Source organism: Neodiprion fabricii, chromosome 3 (genome assembly GCF_021155785.1).
Source record: "Neodiprion fabricii isolate iyNeoFabr1 chromosome 3, iyNeoFabr1.1, whole genome shotgun sequence".
In the NCBI taxonomy this organism is placed as follows: domain Eukaryota; kingdom Metazoa; phylum Arthropoda; class Insecta; order Hymenoptera; family Diprionidae; genus Neodiprion; species Neodiprion fabricii.
Window position 1 is genome coordinate 24564827 of NC_060241.1, and position 22440 is coordinate 24587266.

The window sequence follows — 22440 nt, forward strand, 5'->3', positions numbered from 1 at the left end:
TTTCATTTATTTATGATATAAAACCAGTTTATTCCAGCGTCTCCGTTAAAAAAAAGGCATGTTTTTTCTTCATCTCATAATTACATGCATGTGTACATATACAGCAAACACAGCGTATCTAACAGAAACCCTGAGTTATAAAGCTAGTTTCGTTAGGTATCGTCAAAGTAACTGTGTGATTTATTTTATTCAAAGGTATGGAAAAATGTATCCGCGGTCGGTCCTCAAACAGCTATCAAATGGTGTGAGTGAATATAGATACAACAAATTTTGTAGAATTAAATGTATAAGGCAAGATGTCAAATACAACGAAATATGCTTTGATGCAAATTTTTAATGCCTGCGTTTTTTAACCATAGTCCTATGTCTCTAAAAAATCAGTTCATTACCTGTTATATAATGCACAAGAGTAACGACCATCGAAATAATCGACGTTTATCGCGGCTGGTTGAATAGCGGTTTTGACGATGCGCAAAAATAAAATATCAAAGCCTTGGCGAATATCTGTACCAGTATACCTGTATGTAACCCTGCACCCCTGTAACTCTCGTACATAGACACATGCGAATTCGAGCACTGTGCGGAATAGACAGCGAGTGCTCTGGTTGACCGCAAAACCGCGTTCATTCACCCGGAGGAAAACTAATATTCGATGATTATCAATTCAAAACTCAGCCTGCGGCACGGATTTGCGTTGGTTCCTACTGGTTGCGTATCAAGTTTTCTTTTTTACAATCCCCTTTTGGAATATAATATTCGTCCATTTTACATTTTTCTCGTCAAATGTGGAGTAAACGGCCTTTGAAGAGGTAGGGATACGTGAAACCTGATACCGTATAGAACAGACCCGCGTATCGGTAACGCCATGGCTAACAGCCGTGAGATCAAATAACGTTCAAGTAGGTTTAAAGGATCCTGGCCAGGTTTTCAATCCCGTTGTGCTGATAATATACACATGTTGTCACTGTGCGCTGAAGTTCACGTTTCAAAAAAATTACAAACATGGGGATAAGCTTCGAGTAATGAACCACTGTAATGTACCACGGAGATACTTTTTCCATGTCCATATCATGTGTCCGTCGCATATGTTGAAGCACAAACACTGAGCATTGCGTGGTGATCCATAAATCACGGCTGCACTGACAGACTATAACTCTGTAATATAGTTTGCGAACGCATACTTGAAGCTTACAAGGCTTTTCGTTAAACAATAAGAGAAAACGGAATTGTCTGTCGTTGAAATATAGTCCAGGATTCCGGGGAGACCCTGGTAAAACAGTGATACAACCCCTGGGAGCGAACTTTCCGAAACTGTTTCATGCCTTCGTCTTATATTAGACAAACGATCTACGTAATACCCGTTCGCGACAATTTTGAAACTTTGTCTCCGGTGTCAGTTCAGTACTCAGAGGCTTTCAATAACTTACACGGAGAAATATGATACCGATGGAAGAAATTACTCATCCAAAAATAATACTCGCGCTTACGGTGGAATACTGATAAAACAGAGATTATGATTATTGTTGGCCGACGAAGATTTATGCATATTGCGATGAAACGAAGAGTTTAATATTCCGGGAAAGGATGTCGGAATGTGATAATTTCAACATCTAGTAAATAAATAAAGCTTACTCCAGCTCCAAATATATTCATATACGCAAATATAATTTTCATTCCCCCCGAACCGTCTGCTTGAACTTGAAGACGCGGAAAGAAATCGTTTCGTAATTGCAAACTCGAATTTGACGAGGCAATATAAAGACTTTTAATTAGCGCGAACCCCTGCTCACGAACCAACCCACCTCAATCTTGAGGGTGAAATTCGTTGCCGGGAATTTCAACTGGTTTTTCACCGTGCTGAAACCGGAGTGGCAATTTGAATTACTCTCGCTTTACGAAAAATTTAGACGGTATCTCAAACGAACTGTAATCAGAGGTTCTTGATGAGTGACCAGTGGAACGGTTCTGATAATTGTGCGAACGTGAGATCTAGAGAATGTTCCATTCGTTATTGGAACAACAATGAACAAATAACAGAATAGAAAGTGAGTTTTGATCAAATTTCACTCCGTATTAGGTTGATTTTTTCTATATACCGATATGAAAAGAATATGTGTTTCATTGCGCATTGAGTACACATATTATTGAGCTTTAAGGACCTACGTGTGAACATCTGAGACCACTTGTTTTCTGTCATATGAAAAATCTTCAGTTTTCGACTTATCGTTCATGATATTGGCTTACAATTAGCTAGTTTAGCAAGGACCGCAGAGTCTTTTTTCCCCAAAAATCATAAATTGACGATACATGGTTCCCTGCTCTTTCTCCAATCATTCGTTGCCTTTGCCACTCGGAATGTCAAAACCGTTGTTACCTTTCCCTTAGCTTAATCGTTTAACCTGTTACATAGATCACAAACAATTCGTTGTTATTTTTCAATCCGTATTTTATCGATCAAGGTACAATTTGCAGTACTTACACGTGAATAATTATATATGTTTGCATGGTAAAAAAGGAAATTGGTGAATAACATAATTATTAGACTGAAAATTGCATGCTGGAAATGATTTCAAACTCACCTTTACGTTTCATTCTCATTTTGTTTATTGCATCAAGGGCAATTAAAAACTAATGGGTGCTCCGATATATCCAGATCAGTTTATGCCAGCTAACTAAATTTTAATTCAGTAAACAGAATATACGAATGTATGTATTTGTAAATCCATGTACAGTTTTGATCGCAAAATATAAGCTCGATTCAATGAATTTCAGCAGGCATGCCGGAACAAACAAATAACGCACAAGCCGTCTGACTCTGTCCCTCGATATTTTCAAATAATAAATATCTGGGTAATTGAAACTATATAAACACTGATATAAAAACCATTTTCCTCGTTGATAACCATTCCCCCCTTCGATCATATGTATGTATGATGTACATCATAAATTATTATACATGGACGAAACAGCAAATACTGCGATATTCCCAAGTTTTGAAAAAAACTTGCCTGATAATTCAAAATAGAAATTAGTGGAGCTTTTTTCACTAATCTGATTTCACGTAAGGAACTTTTATCAACAAGCATTGTATGAAAAATTCTTACAAAATGAATTGTCTTAGTTTTGAAAATTCAGATTCAAACCACCCCTTAGCACAAAGCGATACTGATCAGCTCTGCATTTTAATTCTTCAAGTTGTTACGCTGTCACTGCATTGTGATTGGCTGTGATTCTTCTGTACAACATACCACAAAACGACTCGCTGACCTTTGCACGCTTTCTACATGTGCTTTACCATTTTCGTTTAAGCATTGTAACATTCAAAATGAATTAGTTGTTTACATATTTATCTCGAATTTCTGCCATACTTAAAGTTTACTTCAAGTGACAAAAGATTGATCCAAGCTTAGTAGTTTGTCAGATGTGTGAGATGTTCCGTATGTTTACGTGCAAGCGTATATTTCGTGCTCAATACGGTGAAATACCAACTAATCTTGAGATTGGATGATTTCTGTCTCGAGAAATATATGTATATCAGGTGCGTGATAGGCGATAATTTCTGTGTCGAAGATAAGGACGCACATGAGATGTTTTCGAAGGAGCATAACATTACGGGCAGTCGGGGCTTCGGTGTCGGTGGCGTTGCTGCTAGATATCGAAACTTAATTAGAGAGATCTCGGTTTATTAGTCGAAGTATGCGACTAGGGAGTAGTTATGGCGGAGGTGGGTTTGGCCCAGGATGAGTCGAGGGTGAACCGTGGGTGAACTCGAGCCAAAGTGGATGGGGGCAAAAAGGAGGGGAGATGCGGGGGTTGAAAAGGGAATTCGAAATTCTAACTAGAGACACTTGGTAGAGAGAAGTTTGCCAAGGAGGTGTTTACGTGAAGTTGCCCTACCAGCCTCTCAGCCACCGGGAGCATCGAGGCGCTAGACCTCAGGGCGCTGTTAAACAACCCCTAAATGTTGTCACTGTATTAAAATAGTGAGTAGCTGATTGTAACTACCAGCCCAAGTTTCCGCGGATTATAGATGTGGGCCCAAACTCTGAAAGAATGTACATTTTCCTGACGTTTCAATCAGGAAACACACGAGTTTGGTTGCTCGTTGAAGGCAGACGGTGAATCGTACTCCGTTTGACGTTAAGAAATATACGAATCTTAAATTCTAATTGGAATGAATCCCGCAGAAGCGACGTTCCCTTTACTGCCGATCGATTCCAGTAATTAATTATCAAAAGTAATAAATTCCTGGAAGGGTAGCGGGGCTTGAGATAATAGTGGGTATAAGGCACTGCTACTGCTACCTTTCTCCATCTATTTATATCTTTCTCTCTCTCTCTCTCCCTCTTTCTCTCTCTCTCTCTCTATCTCCTCCTTGAATAATCTGCATGCTTTTCTTCCCCTTGGCTATGTCGCGGTAAGGAATCCTCTTATTAAATCGTTATTTATTGCTGTAAATTCGTAATTTCTCTCGGTGCGAATAATTGAATCGAATTGCGAACTGGTATAAATGGAAATTAGTCGAATGCTATACAACTCAACAAATTCATCAAAAATTCCTAATCAAAGAAATGGGTATTGATCCAACCGAATGAAAGTGCATCGGGGGACTCTCGGATAACCGTGAGAGGCGAGGATAGGACGTTGAATGCCACGATCAAAATAAAAACCACCCCCTCATCCCCGATTGCATCGAATACGTCGTGGGAGATCAAGGGGTGGAATATACAGACCAACGGCCAAGTTCACGTCGTCCCGTTCTTCGCATGTAGCATACATTTATCTTACTTGAAAGGCGTCTGGTTCAATTCACGATTTCAAGAAGAGGTTCCGGTATCCAGTGTGAAAAACCTACCCAGTCATTTTAATACGTCAGGAGCATGGATAAGATTTTCCTGAAAAGTATAGAAAGAAAAGTAAGGGATGTGCGAAGAAGCGACATAAAATCAAGAGGATCGTACCTCAAATTGAATACACGCTTATCGATGCTCCCTCTATGTCTATTAGGATCTGAATCAAAGACGTTACGCGTATCCAGAGGAAGAACGGTATTCTTGAGAGAGAATAAAGCCGACTGGCAGCAAAAGGGGATTGGATCGCTGTGAGCTGTAACTCGCAGAATCTCGCCGGAAATTGTGAGCAAAATTATAGTTCAGCGATCGGATATTCTTCAATGTTTTTGTAACCATCCAGCTGCCGTAGCTTACAGCAAAAAATTTAAACAATAACTCGCTCAATAGGTTGTTTGGTTTACCCTGAGGAGATCACTTTTGCATACCGCTGGAAACATTTGTGCGAGTATGATTGCTCTCATATCCGGTACGAATATCGGATTACGGTAATAAGAAAGAGATGCATGATTCAACTGTTCAACTAAAATCATCCACTTCTTCAGACTTCATATAAAACGAGTTCGCATGGAATAAATGATGAGCTGAGTGTCAAAGACGTCGGAATCGGAACGTCGATTTTGTATCGAAATTTTTTTATTTTAATTTTTTTGCCAAGTCTCCGAATCTCACCCTCACCGGGAGCTTCCATCGATTTTCCCAGCAATAACTCAATCCCCTTTTGGAGAAATGTTAACGCTAATTGCCCCCTTTAATCTTCCCGCTAACACCGAGGTAAAAGTGGAGGATTATAAGCGAGTGTTGAGCGTCATTTGACGCTATCCCTGACCCCAGAGTCCACTTGTTTCGTCAAAACACCCTTTTACAACTTGCCGCGAGGTTTTGATGAAACACTTCTTTTCACAGGAGATAACCGCTCGCTTTTCACTGATGGCAGGTATACAACGTCTATTACTGTTATATGCTGTGTGGGAATATCATACTCAGGCCAAAATTCGTCCATTTGATTTGACGTCTTCCAGTCTTCAACAGTCGTCACTTTGTCAACTGTATTATAGGTGGCATATCAAAGAAAGTATTACGAGTTCTATTCATGCTCTTTATAGAAGCGATAGAGTCTGGTCTAGTTCGTGAAATCCGTGGTGGCACAGTTCAACGTTCGTACTCACTTTTTTCGTCGAAAAGGATCATTGGAGATGGTAGAAGCAGGTCTACGCCGTGACACTGTGCATTAATGAATCCGCTTTTGCCGGAAATTGTTCTGATCCGTCACAGAAAGGAACAGAGGGTGGAGAGGGATGGGCACGAGAGGAACGAAACTACCGATTGGAGAAGATAGTGAATGTTGTAACTCAGGTAGTGGACGACCGGCAGAGAGAAGGACACAAAAAAATACTTCGTGCATAATGATAAAGATCCTGCGTAGTGTGTACATCGTGGAAAAGTTTGGTATAATGGAAACTTGACATCATGATGCTGCAGAGTATAAATTTACATTAGGTACGTCGTACACGAAGAGGTATTTTTCACTTAACTCGGAAATGGAATAATATCCCACATGCGAACTTACAAAAGTATGGAGGTCGCTTGCATAATGCAAATCGTATTACCCCCTTTCATATGTGTTGAAAATATCATGTACGAAAATATAAATCAACATCTGCTCTCCTTTTGGGGAGGAGTTCGGGTAAAACGGAAGCATTCACTCGTTTGAATCGAAGACATCTATATTGGCGTAACTGCGAAGAGCGTGGAAAATCCGAACGAGACGAGTCCAATTGAAAAGTTGTAACTACACCGTACTCTATTCTACTTCTCGACATGCTCGCTTGCAGTTGAAAATCTTTTGAATCAGTGCTTCCTGATTTTACCCTTTTATTGTTACTTTCTTTTTCCTTGCAGTAAAAACCATGCCATGAATAGAGCAAAGTTCTTCTACGCCGATGCGAGAACGATATTCGAAGGATTGACTGAAACGTGACGAACACATTCAAAATTCACTGTACGCTGACTCGATACAAGAACCGCGAAAAAATGTCAACTCCAAAGCTAATCCGGTGTGCGCATATAGTATCGATATGTATGCCCATAGTTCGGAGGACATCAAAGCGACTGTCAAATCCCCATTGCAATTTCGATTTGGTGGGTTCTGTGTGTACCAGTCGGCGGTTCCTTTGTTACCTGCAGCCCATTGACGCCACGCTCCTGCGAACCCTCGGCTTGACCATCTGAGGTCCAGTGGTCCGAGTTACTCGAAAGAGGCGAAAGTAAGACTCGTCGATTCTGCGGGAAGTGGAGAGTTCGGCCAAGTCTCTCGAGCAGAGGTTGCAGGCGCGGTTACTCTCGGTAGTCTGGTTCTGGTTCGCACTGGCTCTGACCACATCAAAGTAGGTGTTGGCCTTGCTTTGAGCACAAAACGCTCGGTGCCCTGCCTAGCTTTGTGACACCGCAGCCAATATACTCCATCCGTTATTACCTAGCCCCCATTCAATATCCTTAATTAAATTCGGAAGCTTATTCACTGAGGTTAATTAGAGTTTCGTTCTGCTGCCGGACCGCGTCTCATTGATGTCACTAAATAAGCTCGCGAGCTTTGGATTACTTAGTGGATGATTGCTACTCCCGGTGCGAAACGTAGGCTTTCAGATTATCCAAAGCCATAATCATTTTTCCTCTCGTGGTAACATGTAGAAAGTGAAAGTACATTCATAGCAACTATAACGAAACGACTTATTGATATTTTATGAAAAATCAAATAAAAAAAAAAAAAAAAAACAACACATCAGCACCAATGAACGGTGAGTTTGATCCAAGCTTTCGGCATTCAAACAAATGTTTCCGATCGTTTCCTGATTTTGATTTACTCTAAAGCGTGAGACGAACTGGGTTGCATGATTACGGCTGATTGTGGAATTGATTGAGAAATGATGAAAGCTCGTCTGTTATTGGAGAGCAAATTGTAACATCGATCCGTCCAGCTAATCCAAAACGAAAAGTCTCGAGGCGTTACCATATTCACTTTCTGCGCAGCATGAGAACGAGCTGAAGACTGGATTCCTTAATCGAACAGATGAGATCTGGTCGTTGAGTAATTTCCTTTCCCCTGCACAGTTTTGCACTCGTTTTTCTCAAAATCCCAATTACCTATACCCGCCGGTGGGGAATAGATGAAAGACGAGAGGGAGGTTGAAGTGAGGGGGGATAGTGATGGCGAGAGAAGGAACAGAGGCTGCGTTACATTTCCTCCTAGGATTACCGGATGCCTGCTCGTCGCTTTGTCTCTGGTTCCTGCTTCCTAGGACGAGGAGTGTTCGCCTGAGATTTGAAGGAGGAAATGAACTGGCGGTATCAACAACCTTCCTAATGACGGGGCCGTCGCGTCTGACTCTATCTTCGAAGCTCATTCCTTCTGCCGTTCTCAAACAATAGTCTTACTTGAAGCCGCGAGAGCCCGTCGCATCTAATGATAGTTTGGACAGGTTGCTAAATGAGATGCTTTACGTTTCAAAAATTCTACATTCGCTCTTGATCCCTGATGCGAAAACGTACAATTACAGTTCTGCTGGTTGTTCAAAGACTCATTTGTAGATTTTCACCCAGTACCTTATTGCTAGGCACCGAGCGTTGGTACGCTACAGCTTATCTTCAGAAAACTTTCGATACTACGTGAATTCAAAAGTGCAATATCATAGAATGGCTAGGGGACAAACAAGGCAATCGCGTAAATAGTAATCGCCTTTGAGTGGGACTTAATCTTCTTCGTTGAATCGTAGATGCAGTTGCTAACACGTAGAAAAACGTACGCGATGGTTCGCTACTAAGCCGTTTAACAAAACTCGGTCTACATTTGCGAGAACATCTACAGCCAGTTTTCCGCCAGGCATTATAAGTGCACTTGAAAATAAAGCTTCGCATTGGGTTCCATTTCGATGGAACCGAGATGATACTCCTGTCAGGAAACGTACACCTGTACGTGCCCTCTTGTTCGTGTAAGGCAAGCCGCTTAAATTCACGGTGGCTCAGCAAGCTCCTGCAGTCGAATACAGCAGTTTAGAGCTCGACCATCCTGATAATCTGTAATCCCATGATTGTTCCTGGGTGGAAATCACACACAAAGAAAGACTTGTTGTACTACGGCTTCCAGCTAAATAATTGCTTGGCTGAAAACATATGGTTTGGCATGGCAGACTACGAATTCGACCACGTTGATGATAACGCCAACTAACGTCCGAGTCGACGACGGCGGCATACTGGGTATAATAATAAATGTGCGAAGGAGTTTGGTCTTTAGTACCTACATGAATTTTCTCTCGTTTGTTCAGCGAGATTCACCGAGCGTGTATACCTATAGCAACGTGCCAAACTTTGTTCGTTTCGGAGGCAAAGCTCCGAGCACGAAAACCTCATTTCATTTTCATACGCCGGTTGACACTTTTGTGTACACCGAGTTTTACCCTCCCACACGGCACGTTGTATATCTGCACATATATCACGCAGAACCGAATGCCATTCGATTCGACTAAAAGCAGGATCAAAATACCGACCTGTGTCAGCTGGGTTTCCTATTACGCGACATTGCCAATTAGTCGAATGTTATACGAAACTTTCGGCAATGTTTGTATGGTATACCTTTCTGTGCGGCGAAGCAATCGATTATTATTGTACAACGGTAGCGTAACGAAGGTGGAAAGGCGAATTGCAGCGGCTCAGTCGTGTTCAACCCGAGGGAAAAATCAGGTAAAAAAAAATCCCGTTGTTTCTCTGATGAAAGTAGTGAGGTTTTTTATAAAATAACTAATACACCGCGGTATATAACCTGCATCAGATGATCAAAATTCCAGGAATTTTTGCGAAGTAAAAGATTGAACGAAGTTTCCGAGAGGGAGATATGCTCAAATAGAAAAATAATCTCAACGGTGAGATAAAAGAAAATGAAAAAAACCTCAGTATGGTACAGCAGACGTAAAACAGGGGCTGCTTTGAATGGCGGGTACTTACTTAGGCAAATGTCTGCAATTCGGATTAAGTATTTGTTCTAAAAGCTAGGGAGGGAAAGCAGTAAAGGCCACCTCTCTCCGGGAGGCGATAGGGTAGAGCTCGTCAGAATTTTGTTGCCTTCGCCCTAGCTGAGCGACGGAAATGCCGGTGGACCGCGCGCTTCCGAGTCTAATAGAATACGTACCTGGGATAAGAGATTATTGCTAAAGACACAGGGTAAGTGGGTGGCCTTCAAATACAATGGTTCGAATGTTTTCAGGCAAGCTAATCAGACTTGAACGACCGTTTTACCACAGAGCTTTCGTCGATTCGTAAGAACATTAGCGAGAATATTGTGAACACTATACTACTCAGCTTATCGAGTTTCCGCTTCCACGTATGTGCTGGGAAGGCTTATTATATTTATTCGATAGCCGATATAGTGCTCGCGGGCCATTGCAGTTTACGAACTGAGAATAAACTTGGCAGTAGTGCCTATAACTATCCCGCATCGATGGATATACCGAATAATAGAATTACCTTGTGCTTTCAACGAGATTAACAATCGATGCTTCACTCTTTGTACTTCCTGGCGCAAGACGTTCGCGCAAACAACGCCAGCCAGGCCTCCACCTTAACGTTTTCCAAGTGGGACCAGAAGATTTGTCAATTAAGAATCGTTCCAGCACGGTTTTGACGAAAAGAGAACAAAGTTCGTTTTGGGAAAGAATTTGAGGAAGTGAACGGTATTAAATACATTCGAATATAGATTATCCGATGATCGGGGTAGCAGACGACCTATGGCAATACAAAAGCAATACGGCGAAAATCTCATGTAAAGCACTCTGACGAAACTCAGATTGCAAGATCGTAAGTCTGTACCCACTCCTTGCCTTTTATTAGATCATACATCGCTTCCAATTTGATTGCTTGAAATCTGATCTCAGCCGGTGGCCGCGGGTGGGGGTGGACGGATATATACGGCGCAGTAGAATCAAGCGCGTAGAGGGTCGCTGAAGGAAAGGCACGAGCTATCAGTGCTCTCGCCTCTTCCTCGAGTTCTTTTCAAACTACGCAATTTCTCGAGGTTTTTCTTTGCCGACAACTTGACGAGAACATGAGAATTCGTGTTCGAAGTTTTGAGCGAAACTTTACGAATTCTGATCATTCTCCTACCAATGAGAAATGAGCCCAAAAAATAGAGTAAATAAGGGAGAACGAGTAACGGAGAAAAAAATTAAGAAGAAAAAAGTCGAACCATCATGTTCGCGAAGCGAAGTATGACTTTGATTAGCTTCGCCGAATCGTTATCAAAGCATCCGCATCCGTGTATACTAAGAATCCATTTTTACGATGATAGGGAAAGTTTGTCGAAAATCAAGTTGATTGCATGCATCTTGAGTAGACTATACATGTATAATATAATGTATCAAAGTATACGCAGACCCCCTTCCGACGCCGGAATAACTTACCTCCCTTTCGTGGAATTAAGTGTAACTCAAACATGCGATAAGAATCTGTCAGATTTTCACGAGGAGACATCAATGAGAAGGATCGGCAAATCACGAAGCAAGTTGTTGCTTCTCCCTGACGGTCGTGTTTCACCCGTTTCGAGGCACAGAATTTCCTCCAGTCATCACCCTGCTCGCGGTAAGCTTGAGCCGTGGTTAGAAAAGTGCTGAAATAGGCGTCACTCCCTTCAGTCCCTCTTCTCCTTGGTCCCCTTTTCGCCCTTTCGTACCTTCTCGCAGCCGGCCAGCGAGGGGAAATAAAATTTTTCTCTTTGAAAGTGACCGCACCGGAATAGCGGTTCCAGTTACCGCAAACACTTTCGCCCGCTATCAATCGGCTTTTCCCCCTTCACTCCTCTCGGCTCAATCGTCGGCCGTCGTCGTCCCGTCTCGGTGCCATCAGGTCCAAGTAAGCCTTTCATACGAAACCGCTTTTACTGCCGCGGGAGCCCACAAAAGTGGGCGGGTATTCCAAATGAAGGCATTTGTAGGGACTTTATGAGATTTCAATGGGTCCTTAATCTAAAAGTGCTGACAAACCCCGCACAAAAGTTTCCTGCGGTGAACAAACACGAAAATAAATTGTTGCCCCGGCGAAGCTGATCGAAGTCGCGTTCAACCTTACCGTACTTATTAAACCTGCACCAAATTATTGCTGCGTGATGCACTTTTCAATTTCTACCGTACGAGCGAGCTATAACGCATATTTTCCGCATGCGGAGCGCCGCGTTTCTCTGCATATCGTGTTTGACGTGGTTCCCGTCAATGCACGGTATTTCATGCCTCTCGCCCGGCAAATTAACGGAAGTATGTCGAGTAGCGTAGCAAAGTAACTTCGGTATCAAATAGCTAACAATTTGGATCCTCAGCGTACCCGCTCCGGGAGTTTGGTCATGATAAAACAAATTAAAAAAAAATGTCTGTATTAATCAAAGGCCGCGGTAATACGAGAGGAGAAATTCCAGGGTGAGTGCGGGACGGGGGATCGTGTGTTCCAGCAATAACGGCAAATTTCATTAATTGGACCTAATTGTCGGCATATTTCCCGCGCATATTGTTTCCATCCACGTATCCTGCGCCACGCCGAGGGCTCCGCACGTTCCAAAGCTCGGTTAATTCGGTCTAATTTATTCGCAGTTAGATTGGAGTGCGGCTACGAATTATTCAGAGGTTCAAATTGTTCGCGGTTTCGGTACGGAGTCCGCGAAACGGAGGCACACACGCTCGCCGGCAACAACAGGTACACGATTTCCGGCATTTCCGTACATCGGTGCACCAGAGCGGCATGTAGCCACCAAACTCAATTCACACGTAACCGTATTATTATATCCTAAACAGCCAAACTATGAGATTGCGGGGGCGGGCAGGGGGGCAAAAGTGCGGAAGAGCGAAGGTCGCGGGTCTCACGCGGTTAATTTCTAGCATAAAGCTGCATGCTGAATTATTTCCGACCGCAGATTTTACCCTTAGCTCGTGATTAAATCGCCCTCAACAGCCTCGGAAAATTCTAGCTACGCCGGCAACGGCGGCGATTCATAGAAGGCACGCTAATTGATCACCACTTATTTTCAACGCCCTCCGATCGATACTTCAAAGAGCCATTCTGTACGGAGGATTTTGAATTGGCGCGCACCTACGTCCAGGACAAACTGTCTCGCCGAGAGTTGCAACGAACTTACGAATGACACCTGCATTTATCGGAGGCGCGAGGCAGATGCGCCGATAAGAGTTAAACCGTGAAACTAGCCGTTCGACCCAGGCGGTATTTCTTCCTCTCCGACTCCACTGCGGGCAATGGCACGCGGTTATTTGAAAGCGAGTGAACCACGTCGTATCGGATCGATTTTCGACACAGGTTCCAGGATCCTGCAGGGCGTACTTTCGCGTTCCGGGTGGGAACTGCAGCCTTCCTCAAGGCACGTGCTCCGAGGCGCTATTTCAACGCTCCCTTTTCACACCTCCGCATATCTGTGAACAGTGAAATACCCGCGATGCACTATTTCGCACACTCGTGGATCCTCGAAGCTTTCGAGCTTGCGATTTCTCCGCATCTTGAGAGCCGCGTCGCTCGTTTCAATACTCCGCGAAAGCCTCCAAGTCAGCCCAGCATGACGCTTCTTGCAAATGTTCGGAGACCTGGCAGCCTCGATTCCAACCCCCGTATCCAATCATAGCTGGGCGGCAAGGTGCTTCTCCTCTCCTGGTGGATCCGAACTGCACGGAACAACTAAGCGTACTCCGTTAGATTTCCCGGAATTCGGCTTCTGCGGGTTTGCTTCTGAACTTCCTCCACTTTGACTGCAAGGACCGAGCTTGCGAAGCTCCGTACTTAGTCTACTCGCAAAACTGCGAGTACGTATGCACGCTGCAGCCAGCTTCTCTGACTGCTGCACACATGCAGTGTGCCCCGTTGTACTCGACACCTACATCGCGTACCCTCTGGTACGTTTTCCATCAAGTGTATGTACATAACAGTCTGGAGTACCTGAGCTACCGGCGATGTTTCGTAATTAATATAATTATGAAAGATTCCCGCTACACCCGGGCCATGATTCACCGGGTGATGAGTCGGAAAGTATATATACGCAATCAATTTGAGGTGAAACTTTTGTTCGCGAAGCGTAGGATAACCAATTATTCTCTCTCTCTCTCACACCCATCGTCTACGGTATCTAAATATATCTAGTTTCCAATTTCTTCGATGCGCTCTTCAATCTAGATTGTTTTTCAATAACTGAAATTCAAGGAAACGATGGCAAGAGATGATCAATCGATTTCACGAGGTTCGCGTTGCCCGAGATGGAACTCACAAGCAGCTGCGATGTGTAAGGTACCCGAAGTAGATTTTCCGACGCTGCTGGCATCAATCAATCTTAAGACGTGCTTTTTCACGTTCTATTGCGCTCTCTTTGCCGTTGAAAGTTAATTAACGATCGTCCATAATTACAATCTACGCGGATTCAAATTACATTGTAGAAACAAATAGACTAAGAGAGCAGCTAAACAGGCACGGTTAAAATTGAGCGGGAGTTCATCTTTAATACCAGGATAAAATTACACTAGCTCCGTGTTCAGCCTTATATTCCGAAGTTCATAGTTTCTACTCATATTAAATATTTCGCAGTCCGATCGATTTTTCCCTCTCACTCGCAATAAGTGTCTCTGTACTCTGGATATGGAAGACCTTCTTCCTCGCGCCACCCTTCATCCCTCCGACCATTTCCACACCCCGTCCAACGAGACACGCGAAGGGCGACCTCAGACTTCACTCCCTGCTCCAGCACCCCTGGCAAACGGCCGACCTAGACACGCGACAGGCGCGCCGTCCTCTGTGATGAATGCCGGCAAACTTTGCGCGAAAAGTCGTTTATAACGCGGCGCTATGCTGTTGCCTGTACGACGAACCCACTGTATGGGCTATACGCGAAGGATATACCCAGGGCTCATAACTCCCCCGTGACTCCCGCCCCTCGGCTCCTGCACCGCGAGCATCGTGCCTCTCGGTCTCTGTCTCGTTCGCAGAATGCTGGGTGAAAGTTCCCGGAGATCGGTGGATCTCGGTTCGTTGTTTGTTGCCTGTTGTGAAATTCATCCCCGGAATGAATTTGTCACTTTCGTCGTCGGATGAAAAGTGAGGAGACATTAGGACTCAGCAGACATTTGGAAAACACTCTACCTCCAATTATTGCTGGATCCGAGTGCTGATTTTTTACTGTCTCTGGAAACAAATTACCCTTTACCATTTCGCATTAAAGGACATGCGAACCTGCGAGTAACTTTTTACCGTCATTTCGAGGGTATCCTCATGTACTCTTGTTCCGGGTTTATCGAGTAAAATTAACTTGCAATCATGCGAAACGATAATTCAACGTAACAGCCGTCAACTTTGCAACTTTAACTTTGTTTCATTTCGTTATACATCCGAATTAGGATTTTCTAATTGAATTCCTGCAAGCATTCGATCAGAAATTATTTCGTACCGACACGAAGTACCAAAGCCAGGAGCGTCTGGATCAGCAGAATAGAAATACTGTGACGGTTACTAAAATTCCAAAATATTTCGTTACAAACTAGACACCGATCTGACAACGAATTGACAACTTGTTAATATAAAAGTCCACCGCTGGAAGCCAATCACGTAGTTGAACTTGAATATCGTTTTCATCACCCTAATCATCGGAGTTCAAACGTGTCTTTCATATTTGCCGGAGGCCCTTGCAGGCAACATAGAAACCCATAGCAGGCAGCCATTTGAAAGGCAGCGTGTGAAAGATTAAGAGTCAAACCGAGGAAATCCTTTGTCGTCATCTGCCGTTTTCGGTGGCTAGGTTCGCTGGTCCAGAAGACCAAAGCTGCAAAACGGTCAGAAGGTTGGAAAGCTGAAGGTGACAACGAGTGCTGCAAAACCGTCGTACGGGTTTCCAGGGCAGCTTTCCTCTGTGGGCGAAAAAAGAGTCCCACGCCCCACGCTGCACCAACTTTCTTCTTCGCCACGTCTCGGTCGACCCCTTTTCCAGCCTGTCATCGTAAACTATGGGGCTGATAAGAAAAGCGGCTTACCGTATTTCTAATTTTCCCGCTCGTTCGGCAAATATTATGCATACACCGTGAATCTATGTCTCGGTGCGTTGTGAAATATTGCCGACCTCGACCGCTGCTCAAACTTCAACTGAGCTGCGGAGAGGAGGAAGAAGCTGAAGCTGATGCTGAAGAAGAGGAACACGAAGGAAAAGAGGAAGGCGAAGAGGAAGAGGAAGAGTGGAGGGCGCGAGGGCCGTATCCGGTGGTGCAGGAGAAAACGGCGAATTTTCTCCTCCCCCCTCCTCCTCCTACTCCTCCTCCGCTCGTATCTTTCGAGAGTGCTGACGCAAGGAAAATCCGGCTATACACTTATCTCGAGATCGTCCCGGAATGGAAAAAGTGTACCGCTCGTAATTGCCCCGCAGTATATATAGCAGCTGTGTAATAACATTCCCGCCTATAGCTGTCCCAGTTTCGCGTCTCGCGTTCTTATCTCGTCCGGTATATAGCGAAATCAATCATTACAGCACGAGAGAAGCAGATCTGACCCTGCAAGTAAGAAAATTCAAAAACAAACAACCCAGCAAACCCGCAAGATATATCACTACGGGTGGAGGTGACTCGGTTGCAATATTTTTCGATTCGCGGAGGATTGCCGAATTGCAGGGGAGAGGGTGACGGAAGCGGGGATGCCGCCAATACTGGCATCGGACAAACCCCCCTCCCCCTTGTAATTATGAAATGATATGCCCGGAGGGAAAGGCTCCGTGTATCGACGCCAAACGTCGACACGCCGATCGGCCTGCAGCAGGTCCTGTCCGCGGGGGTTGCGGCGACGGCGAACCGACCACAACAACACAAATGCAAATTTACAGTTATTAAATTACTCAATTTCTATCCGCTCTATCAGCCCCGACATTAATCCGATATGGCAATGTCGCAGTTTGCACTGCGTCCCGCGACCCCGTGGTCATCTCTCGAGCTCTGAGGCCGCCCACGGTGCTCCGGAATCGAAACTTGTAATTATCCCATGCGGCCAGGTGCGACGATCGCGGGAGAGGGCCTTGACTCTTCTTCCGACGTGGCGTACGGGCCACCTAATTAGTAAGCCAAACTCAATTACAAAAGCAACGCTCGGCGCGGGAGTCTCCATATTTGATCTATTCCGGCTTGCATGAAGCTCGTTAACTGCTAACAAACATGTACACCGCTAGATATTACTTGTTTTCTAATTAAATTTTACCCGTTGAATTTTCCTCTCTCTCGCTCTCTGTTTTTCAGTTTTTTAGTTTTAGTTTTAGTTCTATTAATTTATGCATAAGTCCGATCTGCATTGTCAAAATTTTTATAATTTGTTACGTTATTTTTATTTACTATTTCCATCTTGTTAACTATTTGCCCCATAGTTAAACTAGGGCATTAATAAATACCGATCAATCAATCAATACCTCTCTTTCTCTCCTACTCTCCCAATCTCATCCTCCACGATCTCGTTTCCGTTTCTTACTCTCACGCGCGCGCACATTTCATGAAACTCGCGTATTACGTGTATATTCCTAGTTCATATCTTATTCTCGTGTAGCAAAGTGCCCACGGTCCTACGCGCACCGTGGCTGATATATATTTTCCAAAACAATATCATTCTACTCATGGCTTATTCCTGCTCATTCAAATATTATATCTTATTTTTGCCAAGGAACAAGCAGTCCAATTTCACACCGGTGTACGTACACTTTTCTTATTTTTTGACATCATCAATTCTTCTTACTTTGTCGCAGTGGCGGGCGAGTTCCTCGACTCGCGGAGCTGGGATGGCTTCATTTATAATCATTTCCTGGGGATATATCTCCCATTTCATACCCGGCTACGGGGACGAGGGGCGAGCGCCCGAACCGTCAGTCCGTCAGTGTCACCCCCTTTTACCCTCTTCTACCCCCCCGCCCCCGTCCCCGTTCCTCTGTGGCAGTCATGCCTGTCAATCTTATACATATATCATTCATTGGCCTTCAGCTATAATTTTTTTATTTTACACGAGCTGCTTGCTGCAGTCAAGTAACTTTTTTTTTTTGAATCAATAATTCAAGGGAAGACGAGCGTAATTGTTTTTCAGCGTTCGTCCGAAATGATTAATGGCATTGAGAATTTCAGGAGCGGAAATTAGGTACACGAAGAGAGAAAAAAAAAATTATCATTAAATCCATACGCACATTATAATTTTTATTCAAGGAGATATTTCTTCTTTATTGTGAAAAGCTTGTATTTTCATAATGACACGAATATCCTGTATATGTAACCATCTGCTTTTCATCGCATGTGACAAGATTGAACGAATTTCATAATCGATTCATTGAATTGAATCTACACTGTTCTAATTATTGTGCTCGTTTTCTTTTTCCAGGTAAGTTGCAGCACTGACGAGTACCTTATGTATCACCTTCAGAAATTGGGTATGTAGCTATGATCTCCATTTGACCAGAACTTATAAGGTCGTATAGATCATTTCTACCGAAGTTGATAAATCGAGGATGTATCTGTGTAGATCGTACTATAAATTCGAGAGAGAAAAAAATTAGCGGACATAATCAACAGATCAAACGAACATATCCTAATTGTAAATGAAGTTCGATCTTAATCGTATGAACCGAGTAGTTTAAGAACCAAAGCACAGCAAGATTTGGATCGATTGCCTATCCGAACAACAGCTTCGAGTAGCCGTTGCAGCATATGATAAATTATTATACTAATTCGTTTACATGCATTTATTAACAGGCCGCCAACCGTGACAAGATCTAGATTTTTACCTGACTCTCGATTCACATCATCTCTCGTAAAGACGCACAGTTAGCTTATCTTGTTCCAAATTTGGTCCGAGATTCGGAGCATCCGCATGTTCACCTGTGCAGCGAGCATAAACGAAGAGAAATTTGGGTGTGCCCAAAGCGGTCCGCAGCCCGTGGAACAGTAGCAATCGTTAAATGCACGAGGCTGTTGAGTATCGCGTTGACTTGGAAATCAGCCCCCGGAGACTCGTACCTTGTCACTGTACTCGAACGCGATTTCCTGTAATCCTTGATGCAGGCACAAATGCGTGCAAATTCGCTTTGTGTTACCGAATCGATTCACTCAAGTGTGTTTGGTGGAGCGAACCGGAGCTAAACGAGCTTGCGGAATTTCGTCCGGGAAATATTATCGGAAAGCCAGCTACTCGGAGATGAAAAATTCGAAGTCTTGATCGTTAAGCCGTGTAGACGAACTTTCGTGCGATTGCACGCGCTGATAAGGTTTTTAGACGCTAATTTAACACCTCGTGGCACTTCTACGATCTGCGATAACGGCTGGCAGGCTTTGAATTTCGAATAACAGGGCGTGCTCGATTTCGGTCCAATTAAAACGGGCGTATAGGCATTTTATCGAATTATTCGTGGATTCTGTTAAGCTCGCAGCAACGCGTCGAAGCATCGATAATCTTCTTAGCCGGCCGCCCGTGTTCCATCGAATGCGCTATCATTTGGTTCGTAAAATCCCGGGCCAAAGCTCCAAATACAACAGCTTCGCGTCATAAGCACGCAAAACGTGTCTGACTTTGCTTCCGCCAACAAGCGGATTTTGTTCATCGATTTATTAACGAGTGCGGAAAGGCAACTGTTCACCGCAGCTGTCTGCTGCTGATACACTTCACATAGTTACCGATGCTCTTTATTTTTCCAAATAATATCGTAATTTCCAATGTCAATTTAACCGTGTAACACTTCATATACCTACCGTAGATTCTTATGTTTCAAACGTCGATGAAACACTCTGCAATGAGTCATACATCTCCTGCGTTTCCATATCATTTTTAATACCTCACTTGATGTCTGGACCAGCTTCATCGACTGCCTTGATGAGTAAGTTCTCACCTTTCGACAGTAAAAATGACTAGCCCAAAAATTTGTCCCAAATCGGACCAAATGTTGCAAAACTATTTTCTTGTATACTAAAGTATCATCTTGTACAGAATCAAATCAATTATCAAGCAAGTTTTGGAGCAGTATCGAAACTGATATACTTGAGAAAAATAGCTGAAATTTTATATTTTAATTGAGGTTTTGGTGCAGGCCCAAGTCGATTTATTAAGTCGTCTACCTACTTCTTGCCTTAGTGAATCGTTTTTATTAACTGTTTTTCCGACCTTTTCGAGTCACTCGAATGCGAAAATACCACATGACATGTCTCTTGAAAACGATCCATTTCTCGAGATACGCTTATGAGCGTAACTAACAGTTGGTTTCATTTTACGGTTTATAGGCATCGAGCGTATGATTAAAAAATACAGGTAAGTTAAACTCGACGGTTAAATGGAATATGAGCTCAAGAGCTAGTTGTAGAATAGGTTTGAAACACGCAAGTGCTTTGTGGCTAGCAGCTGGGTAGTCATTACCTTCAGTCTCTCGCGGCCCCTTCCGTCAAGGTGCAAACGACCAGCTGCAACGTTCGGACAAAGTGAGAACGAAAAAATACCACCCCCATACGTCTATGAAAATGCGCAGAGTGGAATCGCATAGCGTTGGATGAAATTACTCTTTTCCAAGAAGGTGTATAAACCAGGGACCGCCTCGCGGTGCTTAATTTGACGAGGAGAGAGAGCTAGCCGCGATGTAATATAACTTTTCGTTCTCGGATCGGAACGAGTATTTTTTTTTTTTTTTTATGAAGTTCTTGATTGACACCGCTGAAATTCTGCTACCGAGAAAGTTACGCGAGAGAGTAAAGAGCGAGACGGAGCTGTAGGACAGAGTGAGAGAACGATGTGACGTAATCGTGGAATTCACAGCTCCTGAAACATGGTTCAAAGTAAATATATCGGAATGTTTGACACGTGTCGTCCACCGCCAAGGGTCACGCTACGTTACTGCAAGGTTGAAGAATTTCCAGTCTTCAAATGTCCTTTGCAGTCGAAGGTATCCGTTCCGCCGAATCAATCAATATATGAACTTCCAACATATTTTCGGCGGAAACTCACCTTCCGTTTGATTGAACTTTTTCCACATGTTATTCGCTGGTGAACCGTCTGATCAATCTGTGGATCCTGCGAGACTAACATGGCATATCAGGACACTGTCTATAATTTGGCATTTTTACCTTAATTTCATGGTCGAGGGCTTCTCTTTCACCGCAAGTCAGCCGAACTTGCGTTCCTCAAACTTGTGATCTTTGGATCCAAGATACCTTATTACCTATGCGAGTCCCTTCGACTACAGGACAGGCGAAGTGGAACTTGGCCCTTGACGTCCTCGTCCCTCGTACCCGATCCTTCGGTTCGCCGACGTTGCTGTCGAGCTCGGGGCTTCCTCTCTGTTCTTCTTGTTCTACTTTGCTGTCGAATTTCGTAATGCATGCATGATTGGGCAACTCTCCTAGCGAGTGAGATACCAGCGTGACCAGTCGGCCGTCGGCCAGCGCGTGCTTCTGAGAGTGCATTGCCAGAAATGCTTTAGTTCGGGACTCGAGGGAAATCATGTATAAAGTCCTGCGCTGTACCTTTTGCTCGACCCATCTCCCTTCCATCTCTTTCGCTCTGTTTTATTTTCTACAACCACCGTTGTCACACCCTTGTACGACTTAAAAGTAATTTTATCTCGTCTTTACTTTATTCCAAGTAATACGTCGGTTATCCTCGGAGTGTGAATTATCAAAAGGTTAGGAGTTACACAGGAGAAATAGCCTCGATTACCCGATTGAGACAATGGAAAAATGGTAATTGCATCAAGTTGTATTTTCCTCATGGTAAACGACAAGCTTTCTTTTTAGGCTGGAAAAAAAAGTCAATGATGTTTTGACGTCGTTTAGATTATTAGCAATGAATGACAGCTATCCGTATAAAATTAAACAGGCAGTCATTTTTTCGCGAAGAAACTCTGTTGCCTGTAGCGTATTGAGTTTCCGTCGGATTACGATGATTGGAATCTTCTTTGCAGATACGAAGCTACGATCACAATTTTGCTGATGCATTCTGAAATCACAACTCCAAAATTTGCGCTTTTTCACAATTATTTTATGAAAATAATATTTAAAAAAAGTTGAGGAATATTTCGGCAGTTCTCAAGTAATTCCCTTTAAATTCTGTTGACGAGCATCCGAAACTAAACTTCAGAAATAAGTTTGTACCATCCTGCACGCCTGACATTTGTGACTTTCAAAAAAAATGATATTGCCAAGTTTATTAGCGGTTTATTCGGATCTATATTTCTCCGACACGTTAAATTGAACTCATATCAATTTCCCTGAAACTGATTAACAATAAATCTACTCGCTCGTTCTTCTGAAATTCTGTTGAATATGTTGAAACAAGAACCGGCTCGAGCTCATATTCATGATATGAGGAACCGATGAAAATATAAAGTTGAGTACTACGTTTTAAACCCTGAAATCACCGATTCGACAGCAGCTTAGCCAAGTTGTTTTCCTCGACGTTCATTGTCATATTTTTCCTTCCTTCATCGTGGAAGCAGAGAAACGGTTCGTACGGAAAATGATGATTCGAGAAAACGAGCAGAATTTGCGACCCTCTGCCTAGGCGAGGAAGTGAAATTACAACTTTG

The 22440-nt window shown here is 43.4% G+C and overlaps 1 protein-coding gene across 9 annotated transcripts in view; it reads left to right on the forward strand.

Moving 5' to 3' along the window:
- LOC124177183 (CUGBP Elav-like family member 4) overlaps nt 1-22440 on the forward strand; it is a 528908-nt gene that overhangs the window by 242178 nt on the left and 264290 nt on the right. Inside the window, exon 1 of one of the 9 annotated variants that reach the window (XM_046559293.1) lies at nt 18285-18306. The exons of the other annotated variants lie outside the window; for them this stretch is intronic. The gene's annotated coding sequence lies outside the window, so the exon portion shown is untranslated. Of the gene's footprint in view, nt 1-18284; nt 18307-22440 lie in introns of those variants that run through there. 9 annotated transcript variants of the gene reach the window in all.